This window comes from Sinocyclocheilus grahami, unplaced genomic scaffold (assembly GCF_001515645.1).
Source record: "Sinocyclocheilus grahami isolate Dianchi unplaced genomic scaffold, SAMN03320097.WGS_v1.1 scaffold708.1, whole genome shotgun sequence".
In the NCBI taxonomy this organism is placed as follows: Eukaryota; Metazoa; Chordata; class Actinopteri; order Cypriniformes; family Cyprinidae; genus Sinocyclocheilus; species Sinocyclocheilus grahami.
The window spans coordinates 824132-829234 of record NW_015505887.1 but is presented as its reverse complement, the minus strand read 5'-3'; the positions used below and the strand labels follow the sequence as shown (position 1 = coordinate 829234).

General features: G+C 39.7%; 1 long non-coding RNA gene across 1 annotated transcript; it reads left to right on the top strand.

Annotated features, from left to right (window-relative positions):
* Positions 1 to 524: 524 nt before the first annotated feature.
* Positions 525 to 1935, top strand: LOC107560051 (uncharacterized). Its single transcript, XR_001605688.1, has 3 exons — positions 525 to 591; positions 1112 to 1153; positions 1878 to 1935. It is a non-coding gene; the product is annotated as an uncharacterized lncRNA (long non-coding RNA).
* Positions 1936 to 5103: the final 3168 nt, after the last annotated feature.

The following is a 5103-nucleotide window of genomic DNA, read 5'->3' as shown; positions in this document are numbered from 1 at the left end:
TAACGCATTACGTTCCATAAAAAGTAACTAAGTAACGTAATTAGTTACTTTTTTATGGAGTAACGCAATATTGTAATGCATTACTTTTAAAAGTAACTTTCCCCAACACTGATAGGACCCTTTATCTATTGACTGCAAATATTTTAATTTTTGTGATCCCAATCCAAGCAGGCTGGATCTGGCCCTAGATGACTTGCTCTACGGGTATTATTTACCTCCTTAGGAGGGTCTAGAAGCAAGACTGAACTTATTAGGAACTATTTTTATTTTTTTCTGAATTGTCTTCATAAAATCTTCCGTTACTGCCCAGAAGATGGCGCTGTTGATCTGTGCATGACTGTCTCAACACATTGATGGAGGTGGAAATACCAGACAAAGTGGTCTCAGGTAGATGACAGGTTTTACTTCATAACAGCACTTCTTAAAAAAGGACAGATGACGAATTTTGGACGGTGAATGTAAGATTTTTTTAGTGTAACGTGTACTGATCAGCCATTAATTGATTTGCTTTCTGGAACTTAAACATTGTTTGTGTGTGCCTTCCAGACATGAGTTTTTAGAGGAAAGCATGGCTGGTGTTGTTGCAGACAGGTGAGCAATTATGCAGAACATAAGCGTGCATCTTCTGCGTCATTGGTGACCCGAAAGCCCACAAAACCCAGGCAGCGATCACTAACGGACCCTATTAACCAGTCATCACACACCTGCAGCTGGGCATGCTAGAGATAATTAGACCATTCTGCATACTGTGACAACTTCTGCTGAAACTCATCCCTAAAACGCACTCATTATATATGTGTGGCATCCTTTGGGTAAGCGCTGGTCACATCAATTTATACCGTTTTCGAGGTAATGTGAATGTTAACAGAAGGACAAGTAAAACGTTAAGAAGCAATGCTTCAGCTGGTGTGTCAGCTACAATGAAACACACAGAAGTTGAGCAAATTTCGCAAACAGGCCTGAAACTGTTGCCTTTGTCATTCCACTAGTCATTTGTGCATAAGATGTGGTGTATAACCGTTATTCAAGTTCCTTATTTCTTTTCTTTCTATCTTTCTTTCTTGCTTTTAGTCGTAAATATGAATCTTTGCTCATTATATTTTATTTAAAGAAAAGTCAAAGGATCTGGAAATGAAGAAACAACCATCTGCAGGTAAACTTGAGAAAAAGATGCAAGATGCAGTAGGATAATAATAAAGTAAGAATACAAAATAGGAAATGTACAATATACATTTAACTTCTAAAGTTAAAAGTACAATATAGACAAGAAATTAATTACAAAAAGGAATACAGTGCACTGTATATTGTGTAAAAGGTCATGAGTGGATTCATCAGTTCTGCAAAATCAGTTGCATTGTGCAAAAGATTTGTGCAAAATAAGCAAATGCATGTACTTTGGATGGATATGAATGAAAGTAAAGAGATTTGGTCAGGGTATTGTTATGTTGTAATACATTTACTTAAGTAGCAGATAAATAGATCTTTGAATGTAATAGCTGGCAGGTAGGTAGATGCACGAATGAAAGGCAGATGTGTTAGTAGTATTGCATAAAAGTGTATTTTTCACCACAGACTTATTTTGCAGGAGGCCGCTGCCAAGCCAAAAATCTCATGCCATGCTTTGTATTTGGTCTGTAAATACACTTTTGCTGTTGTCTGTCGATGCCCTCGCTCATGTTAGATTTGAATAATTAATGAATCTTAAAGTGATTGTATGGCAACTGGGGTGTTGATGAAGGAGCGGCAAGAGGAAGGGACCTTTGTGCATTTCCTGTGTCTCAAGGGGCTGTGCTGAGGTTCACTGCTTACTCAGTAGTGAAACCTTCATATCCAAGTGTTTTGTGCTGACAAAGGGCAAATGGGATTCTGTTTTACAGCAAGCGATGCAAGATTGCACTATTGCACTTCAAAAGAGTGCCAGGCAGAAAAAATAACAAACGGTGGGTTTCCTTGTCGTCAAGCGCTTTACTTTGCATACAATCACCATTATGAGGTACAACTGAATGAATCATAAGTTTCAGTTAGTGATACAAGTACTTTTGCAGTTGTATTTCTGATGCAGACACTCAAATCTCACATCTGAGGAGGAAACTAGCAGTCTGGTTGGTCAGTCCCATTAGTTAACATTAGTTAATGCTTTAATTAAAATGAACTAATAATGAGCAATACATTTGTTACAGTATTTATTCATCTTTATTAACATTAGTTAATAAAAATACAACTGTTCATTGGTACTTCATGTCAGCCCATGCCTATTAAATAATGTTAACATAAAACTTTCTATTGCAATGTATTAGTAAATGCAAAAATGATCAACTAAGAGTAATAAATGATTTAGAAGTGTTTTTTTTATTCTTTATGTGAATTAATGTTAACAAAAGGATCCTTGTTGTAAAGTGTTAGCATTAGTGTAAACATTATTTTCATGAAGAATAAAAGGCGTGTAATTTAATGTCTCTTTTTCATAAGATGACTTTTCTTAATGTATTATTAACTAAACTAACCCGTTTACTAGCTGTTATATTTTGTGAAGAACTATGTTTTTCGTCAACACTCTTCACACTGTCTGGTTTGCAGGTTTGCATTGGCCTTTTTTTTTACTCTTGGTAAATTCGTGGTTCTGTTAAACATACAACATTTCCTTGATATACTGTATATTTTAATTTGCACATGAATAAGGTCTAGAATGGTCAAATATACCAAAGAAGTCAAAGTTCCCCAATGTAAATCAATAGCTAATAGTAATATAGATGCTTTTTAAGCCTTCCTAATTAGGTCCCACGGGTACTGAGATCTTCTCCTCACGCCGTGCCATTGCTTAAGCTGGTTTTAGCATCAGAACTGATACCCTCCGACCGCACATCGACACAGTATAGGAAAGGCTTCCGACGTGTATAGGTGTGTGTTATAAGATGTAAAAAGGTGCCGACAGGAAATCGATGTACTCCCCTGCCGATACACGGGCCGCCATCACTCCAGCTGCCTCGCACGCAGCCGGCCGAGCCCACATCGCTCCTGACACTCCTCACACCAGCGCCGTGGCAGATGGCGACCGGGAGCAGAGGGGGAATACTGCTGCCGAACACAACCAGCCAGGGGCTGGTCGAGCCAGGCCTCCCCCCACCCGTTCTCCCTTGGGTCGGCTTCTGAGAAGACCCTCCACCATCCCCTGATCCAGGATTCAGGCCACTACAGATGGGCTTTTATACTGTATATGGACCACAGTATTCAGTCGAGCAGGGAGGGAATGCGATGCCCAAATCTATGCTAATAGTGTTTACTGACAATTGCTGATTTTGGCAGCTCGGAGATCCGTAACCGGCTGCATTTCGAATTCTTGTGTGTGTGTGTGATTCAACAGGAATCGATATCCTTCCACCTCGCTCTCCCTCCAAGCAGTCAGGCTGCTTTGTGAACTTTGACAGCTCTTGAAAACTCCTGCAAATGATTATCAATGGCTGTGTATTTGCAGGAGACTCAAACAAGGGGGTGAGTAAAGTGCAATAACATAATATCGGGTTGAGAGGCGGGTCAAGGTGGACTAGGGCGCTAACCTCAGCAGTTTACGAGAAGGAAATTCTTCAAGGGGTGTAAAATTGAGATGCCCGCTTGCTCTAGGGCTAACAAACAAGCAGTCATCGGCCACGATGCAGATGGCATGCAGCCTCCCACTGTTTTGTGTTTCCATTTCGTGTTTCATCGCCATAATGCATCGGGCGACGGAGAGGTAATGACCCTCAAACCGCTAACAGGTATTTCTGTCAAACAGATTACTGTCAGATCTCATTGATTTGTGTTGCCTTTAAAAACGCCCGTTTCTTTTCTCACTAACGGATCAGATCTATAATTGGGCCCGGCCTAAATGATTCAGATGAGGTGCCTGTCTCGGCCCTGGTTTCCCTCGTCAGTTTCGCCCCCCTCCTCTTTCATTAGCAATTCAGCAGACTTGCTAAAACCACAGGGTGCCCCATTCTCGTCACCCCTGACTCAATGAGTCAAAGCTCCGTCCTGCACAAAGACATAGTCAATCTGTGCAACAAATCACCCAAAATGGCGCCATTGCTCTCTCTCTAAAGAGCAGTTATAGAAACCGAAATGGAACCTAGGACTCTTTGAAATGTAGTAAATGCCCGATATCTGCTCTAATTGGATAGAAAAATGAAGCCACATATTCATATTTGCTTATTTGTTGCTCCAAATGAGTCCATAGAAAATCCCTAATAGCACACTTTGCAAACAGACTTCTGAAGGGGGAGCAGAATTCGGCAGTCATTGTCGTAAGGAAAAATCATATGGCTGCATGGTAATTACTTTACCTATCACCCTCATGTCCTCGCTGACATGGACATGTTTATGGATACCAGAACCGACAAAGACGGTTGAAAGGCAATTTTAAAAGTATTTGTTTGTTTTCATGTAGCACTTTGAGACCCAATACACTAACCCTGTATGTTGATGCTAACTTAACCGTGTCAGCATGACAACGCTGGACTAAGATGGGCCCAAATGAATAGAGAATGCCTTTTAAATTCTGATTAGATTCCTAAATTTTAATTAAATTGCAAAGTGCAATTTGAATGTAAGGAAGTAGAGTTAAACTGCACTGAACTGTAAATAAGTTAATATAGCTAGAAAAGCTAAGTTAGTTGAGACCAACCTTTAGTTAACGTGAAAACCTTGTTTGAAATATTATAAAAGTTCCAAGGTTTGATAGATAGATAGATAGATAGATAGATAGAATATCTATCTAATATCTAATATCTTAATTTCCCAGAATGTATAACTTGTTGAATTTCTTTGAATTGCAAGTCAGTAAATTCCAATTCAAATTTGAATTCCTTCCAGTGGGTGTGCCCAGTTTATTTCAGATGCACACTCTTGAATTGACCAGGAGTCAAATATTCACTTCTGAATTTGGTTGAGCCTGGTAAAGCTGGTCAGCTATCTGGTATCCCCTCTAAAGCCTTTTACAGACTGTGCGATTTCAGCAATCAAGATCATTACAAATCACACTGTGCGACACGGACATGGAAGTTTCTATTGAAGAATAAAACGCCATCAGCATGTGCTAGTGGTAAACAAAAAGAGCATGATGATTCACAG